Consider the following 20,675-nt stretch of genomic DNA (forward strand, 5'->3'; position numbering starts at 1 on the left):
GAATCAATGCAGTGTAAAACCTCCATTCCCTCACACTCCAAAAGATAAGGAGCCTCGGGACATCTAATCTGCACCTCTCATCTCAAGATGCAGTCCTTGTAGCTCTGCAGCAAACGGGTGCAGGACATGGAGCAAGCGGGTAGTGGAAGGCCCTCAGGATGCAGGTGATGCTGGCGGGATTGGTATCTGCCTGGCCAGTGGCAGTCTGTGCTTGGCTGTGTGTGACAATGCTTAGGTAGCATACATTGTGTGTCTGCCTGGTGCGATCTAATTGTGTAGAAAAGAGATTTTAATCCATCCCACGTCATTGAGAGTAGCTCACCACACATAGAACACGTTTAGTTTGCATTCTGGGACTTGCAGTCTTGCATTTATGGTGGTAAAACAAACTACAAGTAGCAGAATGCAAAGAAAAAACAGGACGGGGTAAATTCATCACACCCAACAGTGGACATATTCTGAGGTTTGAACTAGAGGAGCTGCTCACACCAGTCAAGGGACATACTGAGAGATACTGACGCCTGTTCATTTACTTTTGCAATTTTATATGACATTGACTTGGCATAAAGACATTAGCGCACTTCACAATAGAGTAAGAAATAAACAACCAAATCACAGCATATGAACATTTACGTTGCAGAGGTATGTGTTTACTTACATGCAAACACAGTAGAAATCTTGGAATTGTACTCAGCAGTCTGGCTATTGCTGGAACTCTTATAGGGAATCTAATCAATAAGTCAAAATTGTTTGCTGTCTGACCGTACTCCCTATCACTTTCAAATGTCACTAGCTGCTACTGGAGACGAGGGGATCTGGACAATGAAGTGTGGAAAGAGGAAACAGTCTCTCCCCTTGAAATTCATTAGGGCCCTATTTCCCATAGAGGGCTGATAATTAGTCTCCTTGAGAACTGCCATTTGGTGGATGGTGGGGGAAGGGTAAACTGTACTCCATATTTTTCACAATATGAAGGGTTGCTTTAGGAAGAGTCAGGCTTTGTTCCCTCTTCCTGATCACTGTCAGGCATGACTTTTGATCGCCGGGTACAGAATGCTAACACCTCTTTCTGCCTCTGTTGTGGGTGATCCAACTTGGCGACGACTCTGCTGCGAGGAGCATCACTCTACACAAAGGCTGAGTCTGAAAGACCACTGAAGAAGGACATATGAAATATGATCCAACCGTAACTCATTTGAAAGTACAGACAGAGGACACATCTCCCCTGTCTGATCTCCCTATGTAAAAGTGTGAGGTGTTGCTCTGCTTGTTTCTCAAGCTCCAGGGTTTCTCTGAGTACGTTCAAAAGACACTCGTGAAAAGTGTGATTGGTGTTTTCATAGTTAAGAGCTATTGCCCATCACTGATGTGGAGGATTCGTGGCACTGCTGAAGTATGCACAAACAGATTGCCCCATTGATGCTTCCATTGCAGACGTGACACTTGCTCAGGTGTGCCTGAGTGGTGTTCTTCACTTAAGTTGGGTGGTTGCCAAGCAGTGGCACTCTCCAAATGTGCCCAAATTGTTTGGAAATTGCCCTACATGTAATGGGCAGTCAGCACAGCTGACATACTAGTATCAAGCTTCTACCACTACCCACCTCTGCAAGAATGAACTTTGCTGGGACTGGGCCTGCAGCCATTGCCACTATTAATGAAACTGCTGCCTCAAGGCTCTTGCCTACCGCCTGCCCCAGTACCTGTGTATCTTTTCAAGGTACTGACCGAAAGTGTGTCCAATCAAACAAAGCCACAGCCAGTGAAATGTGATGTACCTTGAAGCAACTTAACTGTTGTCCCTGCAACGGAGACCATAAGCAGACTGCATTGCATCAGCTGAATCCCCAAAATCACTAGAGAGTCCATGAGGAATTAGATATTGCTGCATCCGGCAATGTCGAGCCTGAGTCCGCTCTCAAGAATCGAGGTAGTTGACTGATGCACCTACAGATGGCACCCACCAAGTAGGAGGACTATGATTGAAGTGTGGTAAGCCGCAGCGAGACCTACTGGGCACTCAAACCTGTTGCTTGAGGGCCTTCTTTGTCTACCAGGTTGGGTGGGAGCACTGCACCTGTGCCTAAGGCACACAGAAATGTAACTTTAAGATAAGAAAGGGTGCCAAAGGAGCATCCTCACCGGAAGGTTATTATCACGCACAAGAGACTAAGAGTATCTTTTTGTAGTGTGTAGTATTGAGAGTATTGTGTATTGAAGAATTTCTCTTTTAGAGAAATAAGCACAGTGTTTGAAAATCCCACACTAACCTCCCTGAGTAGCCTATGAATGTTCACTATCACTACCACTGACAATTAAGTGCTGATGGGCTGATTTTAGCCCAGTTTGCAGAGCTATATAAGGATTGATCCCAAGACATCAGAGGTAAACAACACCAGCAACCACTACTGTGGCACAATAGCCCGGGCATATCCTGTTGGCCCCTGACGGTTCTGATACTATTCAGGTAAACATAGGTTGATGCAAACTGCATTCACAATCGTAAACCAGACGGTGTGCAAATTTCACATCCATGCTTTGCCAATTGAAATAGTTCAAAATGCCCTTTGTGCGATTACATGTCTTCTTTCCGAATATATTTTTCAAGCAGAAGTCTTTATACTTCGAATTAATGTGCATCACTGCTTATTTATAGCATTTCACTTTTAAAATTTGCAAATAGAGGTTGAGATTAATGGTGGATAAAATTGTGACACACGACCAACTCAAGATTGTGAAGTATCATGTCAATAAATTGAGCAAAGGATCATGAAGTTGTAAAATTTAGCGGGTTAAAAATGTATGCTAAAAATATATTTTTCGCAGACTAGAAACCCAGAAAAGTCTATATTGGGAGTGAGAATTGTTCCTCCAAAAATGTTTGAGAGAAAAATGCCAAGGAAAAAAATGCAGGAATGCCGAGAAAGTATTATTTTCTCCTTCACTGGAGGGTCATATTTTTTCACACCCACAAATGAAATTACATTGAAGAGATATTGTGAAATCTGTTGATGCTGTATGTAATTTTCCTATTTTTATTGTGTCTTATATTCAACACATTCTTCAAATCTATGCCTGCTAGGGCAGATCTGGAAGTATATGACAGCAAAAATAATTTTAAGTGCAAATGTTCCCTCTGCCCATGAAATAGCTTAGATTTTATGGTAATGCAAGCAGCTTAAACACATTTTCTTCTGTAAAAAAAGTATGCATTTCCAATAAAACAAAATCTGCGATCTCATTTTAAAAAATGATCTATTTTCTTCTGTGCAGTAGTTTCTAGTTGTTAAATTTAAAAGTAATTTCTCGTAGGTGCTGCACTTAAGGTGAGCAGTTAAAACTTTTAGTCGGTTTTTCTAAATTTGTAGAGAGGTGAAGGGTGACTCAGATTCTTCGAGGGGCGCCTTAAGTGACTGGTGGATGTATAACTATACCCAGAGGATTGGCAATGTGCATTCTGATGCAGAGCATCATCCGAACTCCTACCAGCAGAGAACTGAGCTGTCAGTTTGGGAGAACAATGGGAGAAAGATGGGTTTGTTCTCGTAAAGTAATCAATGCTGCCACAGCCAGACAATCGCGTGATTATTATTTATTATTTATTATTTTTATTTTTTGCATTTGTAATGCGCACAGATACCCACAAAGGGTTTCCCGGCGCCAGGGCTAAGAGGTCAAAACATAGAGGCAGTAACTGTCAAGGACCACAATTATTTATTAAAAAGCCAAGTTTTAACGTTTTTCTTAAAACTGGCAAAATTCTCCTCCTTCCGTAAGGCTAAGGGGAGGGAATTCCAAAGAACTGGTCCCAGATGGGAGAAAGATTTCCCCCCCATTCGGGCCAGTTTGAACCTGGGAACCACGAAATTTGCTCCATTTAAAGAACGGAGATTGCGTGTAGGAACATGGGGCCTAACCAATTTTTGCAGGTATTTTGGTGCAGTTCCTGCCCTGATCTTGAACATGTATGTCAAGGCTTTGAACCGAACTCGGTTCTCTACCCTCAACCAATGCAGGTTCCTCAGATGCTTCGAGATCCTTGCTGTCCTAGGAATCTTGCACAGCAACCTGGCTGCGGAGTTCTGGACCAGCTGCAATCTCCTGATCACGGCTAGATTGGAACCCAGGTATAAGATGTTACCGTAGTCAAGCCTAGATGTAATTAATGCATTGACTACGGTCTTCTGGGTATCCACAGGCAGCATCCAGATAATCTTCCGCAGCCATTTAAGGATCGTGAAGCAGACACCAGCCACTTTGTTGGCCTGCTGTTTCATTGATAATGAATCATCAATGCACACCCCCAAATTTCTAGCTTGGGTAGCCGGGGTGGGGAAGGCGCCCAAAGATGGTGGCCAATGGGTATCCTGCCACAGATCTTTATTTTTCCCCAGGAGAAGAATCTCTGTCTTCTCCCCATTGAGCTTTAGCTGGTTCGTAGACATCCAGCTGAAAATTTCCTGAAGGCCTAGTTTCAGCACAGAGGGGGATGAAGATTCTGAGTTAGTAAGGGAAAAAATAATCTGCGAATCGTCCGCATAGGTCATAAGTTCTAGACCTACCCGCTCTGCCAAATCGGCGAGGGGGCGGAGATACAGATTGAAAAATAGCGGGCTCAAAATTGAGCCCTGAGGCACACCGTGGGGTGACAGAAAAATGTCCGACTGGGCCTGTGAGGACGAGATCTGAAACGTCCTGTTGCTCAAGTAAGATCTAATCCAGTCCAGCGCTGCCCCTCCGACACCATCCTCACTCAGCCTGACAAGCAGTCTGTTGTGTGAGATGGTGTTGAAGGCTGCGCTTAAATCAAGCAGAACAAGAGCAACCGTTTGCCCGTCGTCCAAAAGTCCCCTGATCTTCTCCGTGACTCCCAGGAGGGCAGATTCGGTGGAGTGGCCTGCCCTAAAACCCGATTGGGAAAAATGGAGTAGGTTGTTATTCTCTGTGTAAGTTGAAAGTACACCATGGATGTGCTTCTCCAGTATTTTTGAGAATGCTGGCAGCAGGGAGATCGGACGATAGTTGGCCAGTACCTCTGGATCAGCTGACGGCTTTTTCAGCAGAGGGCTGACCATGGCGCGCTTCCAGGACGCTGGGACGGTTGCCAGATGAATGGAGGCATTTAATGTCTCGGCAATAATCCCCAAAGCACTGTCGTCCAGTTGGCTCAGAATATTAATTGGGAGAGGGTCACATGGAGAGCCCGACTTGATAGAAGTGGCTAAAGATTTCAAGGTGTCCAGGGAGATGGATGGCCAGGAGACAAGCCGATTTCCTGGTAGGCTTTCTAAGGGAGGAACTTTCCTGTCATCCCTCCCCGGAACATTAATGTTGGCAAGAATAGTCTCGATCTTTTCCACAAAATATGTGGCAAGGTCTTGACATTTTTGAGGGGTCAGGGGACGTGCAACTGCCATAGAATTAGCTCCGGCTAATTCTTTAACTGTGTTAAAAAGGGTCCGTGCTTTATTGGCAGCAGTATTAATGGTCTCTGTTACATAGGATGCTTTAGCTCTAGCACAGGCCGTGTGATAGAGGTTTCTGGCCTTACGATATGCTTCCTTTTTAAGAGGATCATACTGTTTGCGCCATTTCCTCTCAAGTCCCTTACACTTGGTTTTTTCTAGTTTCAGTACTTCCGTATACCAGGGGGCCGGGGGACGATGGACATTCCCTCTACACCTGGTAGCGGGCAGACAGATGTCAACTGCTCTCTCTAGCCAAGTGTGGGTTTCCAGCGCATTTCTTTCCATATCAGCACCCAGAACAGGGAGGGATGCCTGTAACGCGTTCTGTAACTCAGTTAGATCTAGCTTTTTCCAATTTCTCATAAAAATTGGAGGGCAAGCAGAGCCTGGCGAATTAAATTGTTCAAGAGTAATACTAAAAAGCGTTAAAAAATGGTCCGACCAACAAATAGGGTCTGTTTTCAGCCATTTTAGCTCCTGTACACTAGAAATAATGGGGTCTAACAGATGCCCAGCTTTATGAGTGGGACCCTCATTTCGTAGAGACATATTCAAAGTATTAAAGTCCTCTAACAGGTTAACAGCTATGCTATTAGATTTGTCATCCAAATGAAGATTTAAATCCCCCAGTATGGTCAAGTTTTGGGCATTCAGAAAGTAAGGCGAAATGAAATTAGCCAAGTTCGCAGCCCAACCACTGCTGTTTCCCGGAGGACGATAAGTTAGAAATCCAGAAAACATAAAATTTGGATTCAATGAAATTTTAAAAAAAGCTGCTTCACATCCAGGAATATTTACTGTTTCAAAATCACAATTAAAATCCCTGTTTAAGATCACAGCGATGCCCCCTCCTACTTGTTTATCTCTGTCTACTCTAACAATGGCATAGTTAGAGGGTAAGGCAGCGGCTACATCGGGACCTGCACCATCATGCAACCAGGTCTCTGTTAGAAATAGCGCACAAGGTTTTTCTTCAGCTAGGAGGTGGTAGATATCAGCTTTATGTTGAGGCAGTGATCTACAATTCACAGTGTAGAATGTGAATGTGCGAGAATTTAAAACAGAGGTTTGAGTTGATGGCTTAGGTTTGTGTGATACCTCTGGGTAGGGCTGAACATTTGTAAGAGCAAATGTACAGTGAGGACATACTTGTATACCCGTTAGGGAAGGCTTTAGGACAGAGCATTTACTATTGCTACTTGGGCGCATAGACCTTAACTGATCCACAGTGATCTTACCCGGACTAGCGTTTCCTGCCCCGTGACCCGGCCTGGCCCGGACGGGCACAGACGGGCTGGTCTTAGGCTCGTCTTTGGCGCAGTCAAAGGCGCCTACCCTGCGCGCCATCGCTGCGCGCTGGGGACCTCCGAGTGGCTAAATACTCTCCAGGAAGCGGAGGTCTAGAGCGCTAACCGCTCGACACTCCGTCAGGTGCCGCCCCTGTCCCGCCCTCGACAACCGCAATTGGCTAGGATGCCGGTTGCCTCTAAACTACGCGGAAACAGTCCACGGCTCACAAAAGGGTCCTTGAAAGGGTATCTTGAGTCGAAGTAACAAGGCATGACTGATTTTTAGCTGGAAGTATGGAAATGTTTTTGGTAAATCATTTAAAGAACTGAGACTTGTTCAAACAAACCTCTGTAACTATTAGGCATATATCCTACAGAATGGATGCACTTTACTTTTCATAACGTTGCTGATATATATGTGTGTGTGTGTATATCTATATATATATTCACTTAAAAAAAACATAGGTTTCACACATGTCATAGTTACGTGGATATTTCACTCGTAAAAAAACAATGAAATTCCCCCGTTATAGTTAGTTGAGATAACTATAACTCGCGCGCCCACAATCCTCTGCTCATGACGTCACATATTACATCACTCATGACATGGTCAGTGGCATCACTCATGACATCACTGATGACATCATCCTTGTGATAGAGTGGCGGTCGCGCGAGTTATAGTTATCTCAACTAACTATAACGGGGGAATTTCATTGGTTTTTTACGAGTGAAATATCCACCTAACTATAACATGTGTGAAACCTATGGTTTTTTAAGTGAATTTGCAAGGTTTTTTAAATGCTAATTCCTAACTATAACGTGTGTGAAACCTATGGTTTTTTCAGTGAATTTGTACGGTTTTTTAAATGCTAAGTTATGTATGTATTTTTTTTTTATATATATTTATTTTTCAATAAACTACGTATTACATTTTTTTTTATTTTTATGGTTTTTCACCGTGCGCGCTCGGTGCGCGCACCTCCGCAATTTAAAAAAAAAAAATGTAAATGTTTTTTTCTGCCTTCGGGATCCTTCAGGGACCCCCTGACCAAGGCTAGGGGGTCAGGAACTCTCTGCCCTGCCCCCTTTTCACGTTCGCCACCTTCCTTTTCCACTCTCGCACTGAAAATAAACAAAATGGCGGCCGACACTTCCTCATTTCGACCGATTCGAACGTTGACTGACATGTAACAACCAATCAGAATTACGCTCGCGCACGTTAGGGTGCGCGCACGGTGCGCGGCTATAGATATGTATGTGCTTTTAACTGCAATTTTCTCAGAAACTACTGAACAGATTAACTCCATATATGCAAAAGGCACATCCCTGACCTGAGGACTACCTCTCTGCCAAATTTCAAGTAATTCTGTTCAGCCGTTCGGGCTGTACCTTCGACTAAAGATCCTATGGGAAAATGCATGGGGAAAACGTGTTTTGGGACCCCCCTTTTTTCTCGGCCCCCGCTTGACGAATCCCTCCGAGACTTTTAGGGTAGGAGCTGAGCAAAGCGCCCCATTCGTTTTGAAAATTTCGCGAAGATTCGTCAACCGGCGCCAAAGTTATTCAAAATAGAATTTTGAGATTTCCTATGGAAACACGGTCCTAACTATAACAATCTACTGGCGACCGCCAGTAGATAATATATCTATATATATATATATTCAGCTCCAAGTCCGCCAGCGCTCCCGCACTCGCTAGCGGGTGCATGGTACGGGAGGGCAGTCACGCGGTCAGTATGAGAGCTCCAAAATAATCACCGGCACTCGCGGGGGGTATAATCCTCCTTCAGATTTACTGGCATGAAATAAACAACAAACATGTTTCAGCAGTACGCCTTCCTCAGTGTACACTGATAATATATATATATTATATAGGAATGTATAACATATAATGCACTTTGTACACTCCAAAATGGCGCCTTTTTTCAGTATAATCAAAGGCTGCGATGTGCATTGGGGATTGTCCTTTGTCTATGTCCGGAACAGGAAATATGTGTATTTATTGTTTGAAGAAATGGCGCAATGCATTCTGAACAATGCTGCAAAGACATCCGGAACGCGTGGATGATCAAAATAAAATTGAATGAGTAATTATTATTTCTTGGACCAAAGAAATTATTGATGATATATATATATATATATATATATATATATATATATATATATATATATATATATATATATATATATATATATATATATATTCACTGAAAAAACCACAGGTTTCAGGGACGTTATAGCTAGTTGGACATTTCGCTCGTACAAAACCAGAAAAGTTCGTCTGTTATAGTTAGTTCAGCTAACTATAACTCGCGCCTCCGCAATGAACTGCTGATGATGTCACATATTACATCATTCATGACATGGTTAGTGACATCACTGATGACATCACTGATGACATCTCAAATGACATCACTGATGACATCACCCAGTGACTATGTGTTTCTATAAAGTTTAAATATGTTTTATATATATGCCAAGGTGTGTTGAAGAATGAATGGGTGTATAGTGTCTGGATGGATGATTTAGTAGGTGCATGACTGACTATATAAGTGAGGGATTAAATGTGTCTTACTGAATGTATGGGTTAGTGACTGATACAGACATTCACACAGTTTAGTTTGTCAGTTGTTGTGTAAGAGGTTGCATGGGTTGGTGAGTAGCTTAATGATGATCAATATGGGTTATTGATTGGTTGTTTGAGTATCTGTATGGGTGTCTGAGTGTCTGTGTGGGTGGGTGGGGGGTGTGACTGTATTGTATTGTAATTTATTGTGTTCTTATATAATGCGAACTGCCACCCTACGGGTATCCTGGCGCTTAGGCTTGAAGATAGCCACCACAAAAGCAGACCAGATTAACGGTGGGATGATCTAATGTTCAATCCTTGGGAAAAGTCAGGTTTTCAGACTCTTCCTGAAACCGGTCAGGGAATTGGCCTGTCTAATGTTCTGGGGCAGCTCGTTCCATAAGCGTGCTGCAGCCACACTAAAAGTTCTGCCTCCCGTCCTGGAACGTTTAAATCAGGTTGTCGTTATCAGATTTGCACTAGAGGAGCGAAGCTGCCTCTTGGGATTATACTAGGTAAACTTCTCCTGTAGTGGGAATCGTGCACTGCTCTGTACACAATACAGAGCGATTTAAAACAGGCTCTTTCCTTAATAGGCAGCCAATAAAGATCTCTCAAGGCCAGAGTTGTAGAAGACCTATGCTGCCTATTTAACACCAACTTTGCTGCCATGGACTGGACTCTCTGCAACCCCTGAAGGATATATTGCGGTGCTCCCAAATACAGGGAGTTGCAGTAGTCCAGCCTGCTCAGCACTATACTCCTTACTACAAGAGAGCGCGAGTCCTTGGGCAGTAACGGAAGTATATGCCGTAACATGCGCATCAAGGAGAAGCACACGCTAGCAGTTTTGTTAGCCTGTGACTCCATTTGGAGATTATCATCCATCAAGACCCCCAAATTGCGCACCGTGTTGACTGGGGCCAGGGGTTCCTCCTCGGGGGTGAGCTTGAACTCCAATGGTAGATGCTGAGACATTCTGGCGGTGGAACAATATACCACCTCTTATTTTCCCCCATTAAATTGCAGGGAATTTTTCCTGAGCCATCTAACAGTCTGACGCATACATTCCTGGAACGTATCCATGGACACCACCTGTTTCCCTTCCAGGGAAAACACCAATTGAGTGTCGTCAGCGTAGTTGACCAGGTCAATTCCGAAGGATTTGATAGTGGGGAACAGGGGCTGTAAATAGATATTAAAAAGAATAGGGCTGATCGCAGAGCCCTGCGGCACCCCGTGTTGTACAGGAGACTTACTGGAAGTGAACGGCGTCATGGTCATAACCTGTTGTCTTCCTGATAAATAGGACTGTAACCACTGTAAAGTCCGTCCTTTCACCCCTATCTTCTTCAGTCTTTCCACCAGTACTGTGTGGCTCACCATATCGAATGCGGCCGACATGTCCAGTAACACTAGGACAGTAGAATTCCCATTGTCGGCACGCATTCGTAAGTTGTCCATTATGGTTGCCAAAGCTGTCTCGGTGCCGTGGCCTGGACGAAAACCAAATTGGTCCCTATCCAGCAAATGATTATCCTCGAGATAACATGACAAGGTTTTACTGACTGTTTTTCTAAGATTTTAATTGGATATGGCAGGAGGGAGATAGGTCTAAAGTTTGCTGGAATCATAGGGTCCAGTGAGGATTTCTTGAGCAGAGGTGTTACTACTGCCTGCTTCCATACCTCTGGTACCACTCCTTCTTCCAAGGATTGGCAGGAAATCTGCCGCAGCCAAGGGAAGGTTTCTTGCCCAAATACTTTCCAGATTCTATGTGGGAGGGGGTCAAGAGGAGAGCCAGAGGAAACACTGTGATCAAGGTTATTAAAGGAATCCTCTGTAAGAGCTTGAAAGTATTCCAGGGAGGTATCTACCCGGGGTTCTTTGTCTAACTTCCAGGGTGAGTCATCCTGGTCACTGGTGTCATTGGGGTGAGGATCTCCAACAATTTTAGCAATTTTTTCTTCAAAGTAGGAGGCAATCTCGTCGCAGAGTTTCGGCAATGCAGCCACCTTATTACTCATGCAGGTTGGGCTGGAAAGGTCCCTGAAGATATTAAAAAGAGCTTTTGTGCTGTTTGGTGCTTGCAAAATAGATTTAGCATAGAAGTCTGCTTTTGACCGAGAGATAGACTCCTTGTATCTGACCTGTACTAATTTCAATTATTTCTTATCCAGCTCTGAATAAGTCCTTCTCCATTTTCTCTCAGCCTTCTTGCATGTTGCTCGCAATAGTTTCAGCTCCTCATTATACCAGGGGAAAGAGGCCTTATTCCTATTCTTGAATCTTTTTACTGGAGCTACTAAGTCCAGAGTTCCAGCTATGTAATTACAATATGTTTGGTAATTTTCCTCTACGGAGATAGAGGGAGCAAAAAGATTCTGGTTCGGAAAGGTTGGATGAGTCCTGTTTTTTACTAGTTTGGCCCACTCTCTTCCCTTTCGGTATGTCACCGATTGGTTATGATTATCCTCTGACCTGGGTATCGTGATACTAAAATGGATTGGAGATCAATCCAGCTTTGAGGCAGTATATCTGCCACCTCAGTCTCGGTCTGATTAGCAAACAGGAGATCCAGGACATGTCCTCCTTGATGAGTTGGTTGTTGTTCCAATTGTTGTAAATTAAGATTCTCACATGTTTGCCTTAAATCTCTCAAATGGTTACCTAGGTTCCCATTATCCCATAAATTAAAATCCCCTAGTAGAATCATTCTAGAGTGAGTTAGGGTCAGGTTAGTAATGGTATTAAGAAGTGCTTGATATTGGATATCTTGTCCTGGGGGTCTGTAGCAGACCATTCCTGAAAGTAGCCTGCCTTTGGCCTCTTGCAGCGGAAAAACCCAGGATTTCGATCCCTGTGACGTCGTCTACCTGCAGGGGAGTAAAATTCCACTTCTCCTTAAAAATCACTCCAACACCTCCTCCTCTTCCAACAGCCCTCAGTTTGTGAAAGATTGTATAACCTTCTGGGCAAGCAAAACCCATTTCCACTGAGGAGTCAGTGCTAGTCCATGTCTCTGTTAAAAAGAGGACGTCCAAATCCATGTCCTCTAGCATGTTAGACACCTCTTGATGATGCTTTATCAGGGATCTACTATTAATCAGCCCACAATTTAAGAACTATTGGTCATAGCCCGTAGCAGGTGGATGTTGATGATTCCCCCCATCCTCCCTCTTACCAATGTTAAGTAGCTGTTCCCTGGAGTATTTTATCCGGTCTTGTTCTATGTCAGAACAGAGAGCATGGCTGGTGCTGAGCACGACCGGCGCGTGGACGGGCGCAGACGGGCTTGCCTCTGGCGTGCGCGCTGCGAGCTTGCATTCCCCTTCCTAAATAGGCAAGCAAGTGCTGGCAGCCAGGCACTAGAGCGCAACCCAAAATGGCTCTGGGAAAAGTGCCGGAAAGCCCCTGGTCCCCGCACCCAAGATGGCGCTAATGAAAGATCGGAGGGCCCTGATTCCCACTAAGCAGCGGAATGAGCTGCATCAATTTTACGTGCGGGTAAGCGGACTCAATTCTGTTTCTATTTACAAAGAATAAAAGGTATTAAAAATGAGTTGGTTCTAAAAACAGTCCCCCAATATCGCAGTGCAACAATATGCTAGCAGCGTTTATGCAAAAGCTTTCCCCTCGTGCAGGCGGTCAGCGCGTGGTAATTATCATTAAAAGTCTTGAATACTTCGCGCTTGCATTGCTTTTCCTAAATAGGCAGTAAAAAAACAATGGTTCGGGTGTGGCCAAAAGGTCCAATAATAAAGTGATCCTAAGGAGAGAACTTATGATTAGAGAGTTGAAGATTAATTACTTTAAAGGAGCAAAACAATTAATAATGTACATAGGGACATAAGTCAGTTCATGTGAAACATTTATTTCCACAACAATAGAATTCAGGTGCTCACACAATAAGTGAAAGAGGCGTGACATGCAAAGTGATGGTGAAGTTTAAAATAACGGCATCGCATTGACAACAATAGTGTAAAACTCCTCAAGCAACTTTTATAGAATAGTATAGCTATAGACACTAGAGCGCAACCCAAAATGGCGCTGGGAAAAGTGCCGGAAAGCCCCTGGTCCCCGCACCTGTGCATCGATTTGTGAGTGGATGATTCACTGGGTGTATGGGTTAAAGAGTGCATCTGTGAAGGGCTGTATGGGTGGGTGAGTGTGTGTATGGGTGTGTTGGTGAGTGAATAGATGCCTCCATGGTACATGTGTGAGTAACTGCATATGAGAAAGGCAGTATATGTGAATGTTGGAGTGTATCAATGACTATATGTGAGACTGAGTGATTGTGAGAGTGGCTATATGGATCAGTGTGTGCTTGTATTAGTTATTGTATAAGAGTGTAAGTATGTGTTAGTATATGTTTGAATAAGTGAGGTGGTGTGTGTATAAATGTATAGGTGAGTAAATGGGACTGTGAGTGATTGTTTGCATGACTGACTAGGTGTGTGAGTAACTCTATGGATGAGTGGCGGTGTGTGAGTGTCTATATAGAAATGTGAGTGCATATGATAATGCCGTATTGATGGTTGACTGCATGTATGAGTGACCGTATGGGTGAATGAGTGGATGTGTGTGTAGACCTAGGAATTAGTGAGTGGGTATATACTAACTGGTATTGGTGTGTCTATGGTTTCAAAAATGGTAGTCTGTGTTTTAGAGTGTGTGTATCAAAGGTTATGTTAGTGTATGAGGAGGTGCATCAGATTATCATGTGGATGATGTCATCAGTGATGTCATTTGAGATGTCATCAGTGATGTAATCAGTGATGTCACAGACCATGTCATGAATGATGTAATATGTGACGTCATCAGCAGTGCATTGCGGGGGCGCAAGTTATAGTTAACTGAACTAACTATAACGGCTGAATTTCTCTGGTTTTGTATGAGTGAAATGTCCAACTAACTATAACGTCCCTGAAACCTGTGGTTTTTTCAGTGAATTTCTAAGGTTTTTTAAATGCTAATTTCTAACTATAACGTCCCTGAAACCTATGGTTTATTCAGTGAATATCAAAGGTTTTTTAAATGCTAATATCTAACTATGCCTACAAAGGTAGGACATGTGAAGAAATAGGAAGATAAGTGCAGAAAGAAGCAAGACAAATGCAGAAAGAGGCAACAGAAGTCCAAAAATACGAAGAAAAGTGCAGGAAGAAGCAAGAGATGTGCAGGAAGAACCAACAGAGGAGCAGAAAGTCCTCCTGTGCCCCCAACTTTTTGCTGATGGGTACTGGTGGTACCTGACTCTGACTAACCAGGCCTAGAGCCAGTGCTATGCTAAAAGACACTTTGAATACAGTGAAAACACCTACATACACTAGGGAACACTATGCGTTGGGGTACCTCTGTGATTAGCATGACCTCCTCTGTATTTGCCATGAGTTAGTGTCTGGGTCATTGCATGAGTACATGGGTAGTGACTGGATGATTAGAGTGCTGCAAGGACAGTGCATGGTGATTTTATAACTGCTTGGGTTTCGGAGGAGTGATTGGATAAGTACATGGTGCTGGCTGGGTGATTGAAGGTGTGCATGGGTAGTGACAAGCAGATGGCTGGACTGCATCAGTAGTGCTCAGGGGATTGTAGCAGTGCATGTGTTAGTACCTGGGTCGTTGTATGAGTACATGGGTAGTGACTGGATGATTAGAGAACTGAAAGGAGAGTGCATGGTGAATTTATAAGTGCTTGTGTTTTGGCGCAGTGATTGGATAAGGACATGGAACTGGCTGGGTGATTGAAGGAGTGCATGCGTAGTGACAAGGAGATGGCTGGACTGCATCAGAAGTGCTCAGGGGATTTTATAAGTGCACGTGTTAGTGCCTGGGTCATTGCATGAGTACATGGGTACTGATTGGATGATTAGAGTACTGCAAGGAGAGTCAAGCCCACACATCTTCACATAAGCTCGTTAACCGCGCTTGTTAAACTCGGACGTGTCCCTTTGATGGGGAATATTTAAGACACACTAGAGTGCGTCAGTGCAGCTCCTAGTGTTTGGTACCCTACTTTACTTTGTTAACTGTATTGCACTTTTACTTTCCTTGTATTGCACTCTATGTGGATCGGGAGGTGCCTGGCTCCGGCACTGAGGGCAGCTAATTTTCATATCCTTGTATTGCATGCCTTAGTGCATTGAAAGGTGCCTGGCTCCCGCACTGTGGGAGCCATGTTGGCTTGGGATTCCAACATTTGTTTAGTGATTTCATGTGTTCTTCCTCTCTCCCTTTTTGATTACTTTTAATTCACAATAGGGCGCGCTCGCACAGGAGCTTACGAGAAGCACCAGGGGTAGCTGACCTTGTTTTATTTTTTTTGTCAAGCCCACATCTCTTCACATTAGCACGTTTACTGTGCTTGTTAAACTCGGACACGCATCTTTCACGGGGGAATATTTAAAACACACTTGAGCGCATCTGCGCAGTTCCTAGTGTCTGGTACCCATCTGGACTCTTCCTTACTTTACACTGGTACTGCTGTTTATTGACTTTTAAATAACTGTATTGCACTTTTACTTTCCTTGTATTGCACTCTGTGTGCATCGGGAGGTGCCTGGCTCCCGCATCGTGGGCGTTCTTGCTGCTAATTTCTATTTCCTTGTAGTGCATGTCTTAGTGCAACAGTAGGGGCGTGGCTCCTGTGTTGTGGGTGCCATGTGGGCTTGGTGATTCCAACATGTGTTTAATGATTTCATGTGTTCTTCATTTCTTTCGTTTAAATTACTTTTAATTCACAGTACGACGCACTGGGGGGTAGCTGGGCCAATTCTATTTTTTATTGTCAAGCCCACAACCATTCACATTAGCTCGTTTACAGCTTTTGTTAAACTCAGACATGACCCTTTCATGGGGAATATTTAAGACACACTAGAGAACGTCTGAGCCAATGGCGCACCTTAAGAAAGCCCATCTGCACCCATCCGCTCTCGGATAATGCTCTGCACCAGTCCCCCTGGTTGTGGTGCCACAGATTCCAGTCAGCCATTACAATATCCTAACCAGGAAATCCACGCACTAAATACTTAACAGTAACAGTGTCCCCATTATTTGTTGATTCGTCTTCCTCGATTCTAATATTGCCCTGCCCTTTTGCAAGATATGCCTTCCCAGGATTTCTAAAGATATACACCATGACCTTACTTGTACCAGTGACACTATCCCTAGTAAACAGGTACTTAATCATGACACATCATTACATTGTGCTTTAATAAAGTCTAGCTCTCTAGTTAAGCACAGTCTTTGCTGCGCATACCTCATAGAAACCAACCATCTAAACTGCACTTTTATCACTGAATCCTGGACAGGCGCAGCTTCTGTGCCAAACAGAAGCCTCACCCTCCGACTACGCCATATATACTCTGACTAGAGGTGGCAAAAGATGAGGTGGTTTGGCTACCATTTATCGGGACCACCTTAAGGCCTCCTTCTCAGCAGCTCCTTCATTGGATTGTGAAGCCCGGTATTTTAGTTTTCAAGCACCACAATGCCTTGATTTTAAATGCATCCTCTTTAATCTCCCCCTTTGGACACAGGGGATCATTTATTTCCAAAGTGTGTTCTTTGTTCGAAGATGGATTGTGTATGACTAACTTTACTAACATGGGCGATTTCAGCTTTCATCTGAAAAACGCAACAGATTTCGACTCTGTACACCTTATTGACACACATGACAGCCTGGGCTTAACTCAGTTGTTGGAAGGATCCACTCACGTGGCAGGTCATCTTCTTGGTGCCATTTTTTCAAACCATCCACTTCTTAGCTGCAGGGGTCCTTGCATCTTACTTGGACCGGTCATTTGCCAGTTCTCTTCAGTCTTACAATCCCTCTCAATAATATGACCAGTAACTCAATGGTTAAACCCAGTAAGAGTCGTGCCTGGCATAAGATTGATCCACTATTGTTTCAGGAACATCTTGTTTCTTCTCAGCCTGTCCATCATGAGGACGCTAACGCTGCCACAGCATCTTTTGCCAGCTGGCTACATGCAGCAGGTTCTTCACTAGCTACGGAAACTCTTAAGCTCCCGTGCCGAGCTCATCCCTCTGCCCCTTGGCATTCAGATATGCTCAGGGCCCAAAAACGTAATTGTAAGCAGCAAGTATGCTGATGGTAAAGACTATGACCCCCTTAAGAAAAGCGAAAATAAAAGGTGTTTAGCTCACTACAAAGCCCTATTCTTGCAGGACAAAACTGCCTTTATACCAGCCAAATAAACAAAGCTAAATATCCATCTCGAGAAGTATTTGAAATAGTTAGGAATGTTATTGTCCCCTAATACACCTGAAACATCAAGTAGCCAGGAGCTATGTGACAATTTTGCCAATCACTTCTAGAACAAATTAGAGCACATCTTCCACCACCTTTGCAGTTCAACTGTTCAGTCCACATAAGCATTTCATCAACACCACCTGGAACCATCCGCTTCCGACTATTCAGTCTTGCCCTCTTTCCCCAGTTTCAAGCCACTTTCCTTTGACCAAGTCTTGGACCTTCTTCATCAACTATATCAGGATCCCCCCTGAATCCTTGTCCAGTTTCTATTTTTAAGTTGATCCCTGATCTCATTGCAGAAAACCCCACAGCCCTGTTAAATCTCATCTTCAAAACAGGAACTTTTCCTTCCACCAGGAAAACTTCCTCCCGGCCAATTTGGACCTGAATTAACCTAATAACATTAGGACAATCGCCAGGCTACCATTTCCAGCTAAAGTAATTGAGAAGGCCATCAATCGTCAAATGGTCTCCTTTATTTAGAGCTTAGGCCTCCTCAACAACACACAATTTGGCTTCAGAGGAGGCCACAGTATGGAATCTGCCTTGATAAAACGTTGGAGGAAATTAGATAAGCCCTTGATGGTGGAGGTCAAGCCGCCTTGATCCTATTGGATCTCTGGGCAGCCTTCGATAACGTTCACCACAGTATCTTACTAGGCCGCCTCAATTCCATAGGAGTGCAGGGGTCAGCACTCAATTTATTGTGCTTCTTCCTTTTAGATAGGGTGCAATATGTAGAACTTGATTCCTTCATTCTAAGTCCTTTTCTATCTCTTGTGGAGTTCCTCAAGGGTCTTCCATTAGTCCAACTTTGTTTAACATTTATGTTACTAAGCTGTCCTCCATAATCAGATCCTTTGGGTTCACGTTGATGTCCTATGCGGATGATACGCAAATTGTTGTTTCCATCTCCAATCAGGAATCAAATATTAACAACCGCTTCCATGATTGCATTCTAGCGATTAGTGGCTGGGTGGCCCAGAACTGTTGAACTCAAACAAAACAGAGGTTGTTTTATTTGGTAACAATCCCTCCTTCTGGTCTCCTTCCTGGTGGCCTGTGGAATTGGGCTTGCTCCCTATAACAGTCACAAAAGAAAGAACGTTAGTAGTTATCATGAACCACAGACTTACATTCAGAGATCAGGTTAATTCAGTTACCTCCTCAACATTCTTTTTCTACGAATGAATGATAAGAATTTTTTTTCGCTTCAAACCTTTAGATGGCCAAAAACTGTAGTGTCCTCTCTTATTCTGTCCAGACTAGACTACTGTAATAGTATGCACATGAATATGCAGCAGCAACATCTTCATAGGCTTCAGGTTCGACAGAATGTGGGTGCCAGACTTCGTTCTGGAACTCCTACATTCAGTCCCATTAAACCGTTGATCTCGGACTTCCACTGGCTCCCAGTCACAAAGAGAATTAAAAACAAGCACTCTGTTTAGCCTATTAGGCTTCTCAAAATTCTGTCCCTGCTTTCCTCAGACAAAAGCTGGCATTATATTTTCTCTGCAGATCTCTTCGATCCTCATGCGCAAAGCTCTTGACAGTCCCCAGATAAAAAAAAAACTAACTAACTGGGAAGGCTGAAGTTTCATCCTGGACGCTGTTAAGACCTGGAATCATTTACCTCTGTCCATCTGTTCCTCCTCTAGTCTCCTGGCTTTTAGGAAGGCCCGAAGACTTGGCTTTCTTCCCATGTTCTGATACCAGGAGCTAGTGTCCGGATGTTTTCGGGTAGCTGTGCGCTTTACAAAAACCCAATAACATTAACATTAACGTGCTCTACTGGTTCCAGCGTCGATTCTGCACTTCGACTGCGACATACACATGCACAAGCACTTTGCTGGACCAGTATGCGGGCTTTTTATCCCCTAACTTGTAGCCAGTTGTAGCGCCCTACTAGCCCAGGTACTCACCAAAAATTATGCCACAAACGGAGAGTAACTTTATACTTCTTTATTCCGTGGCGTGTAAGTCAGAACTCAACATTCTATGTCTGCCTTCAACTTATCTCTTCAAACTTGGTCATAGGCAAACGATATACAGAGGGAACCAAAAGAGTTCCTTGTTCTTTATTTACAAGACACTATACAGATATCTATATTTTTTAACTTTAATTTCTTAAAAACTACTGAACGGATTTACACCAAATCACAGAAAGAACAATCTGCGTACTATGATCTAGCTTCCTGCCAAATTTGGTGTAATTCCGTTCTGCACTTTTTGCTGTAGTCCTGTCTAAAGAAGTCTATGGAAAATGCATCGGGATTTCGTGTTTTAGGAACCCCTATTTTTCTATGCTCCAGCTTGACAGATCAATCAATCAATCAATCAGTGACACTTGTAAAGCGCGCTACATACCCGTAGGGTCTCAAGGCGCTGGGGGGGGGGGGGGGGGGGGGGGAGCCGCTACTGCTCGAACAGCCAGGTCTTCAGCTTCTTCCTGAAGGAGAGGTGGTCTTGGGTCAGGCGCAGGTCGGTCGGGAGGGAGTGTTGAGGTAGCTCGGGCCTTGGTCGTGTAGGGCTTTGTGTGCGTGGGTGAGGAGGCGGAAGGTGATTCTTTTGTTGACGGGGAGCCAGTGAAGGTCTCTCAGATGTCCGGAGATGTGGCTGGTTCGTGGGATGTCGAGGATGAGTCTGGCTGAGGCGTTCTGGATCCGCTGGAGTCTTTTCTGGAGCTTGGCGGTGGTACCGGCATAGAGGGCGTTGCCGTAGTCCAGTCGGCTGGTGACGAGGGCCTGGGTGACGGTCTTCCTGGTCTCGGTGGGGATCCACCAGAAGATCTTCCGTAGCATGCGTAGGATGTTGAAGCATGCCGAGGAGACGTTGTTGACTTGCCTGGTCATGGAGAGGGAGGAGTCCAGGATGAAGCCCAGGTTGCGTGCATGGTCTGTCGGTTTGGGTGCGGTGCCCAGGGCGGGGGGCCACCAGGAGTCGTCCCAGGCGGAGGGAGAGGAGCCCAGGATGAGGACCTCCGTCTTGTCTGAGTTCAGTTTCAGGCGGCTGGTCGTCATCCACTCGGCTACCTCTTTCATCCCTTCGTGCAGGTTGGCTCTGGCGGCG

The 20,675-nt window shown here is 44.3% G+C and overlaps 1 protein-coding gene across 7 annotated transcripts in view; it reads left to right on the plus strand.

Annotated features, from left to right (window-relative positions):
* The window catches only part of PPP1R9A (protein phosphatase 1 regulatory subunit 9A), a 772,375-nt gene that overhangs the window by 397,094 nt on the left and 354,606 nt on the right, over positions 1-20,675 (plus strand). The window lies entirely within an intron of this gene.

Source organism: Triturus cristatus, chromosome 10 (assembly GCF_964204655.1).
Source record: "Triturus cristatus chromosome 10, aTriCri1.1, whole genome shotgun sequence".
NCBI classification, from domain to species: Eukaryota; Metazoa; Chordata; class Amphibia; order Caudata; family Salamandridae; genus Triturus; species Triturus cristatus.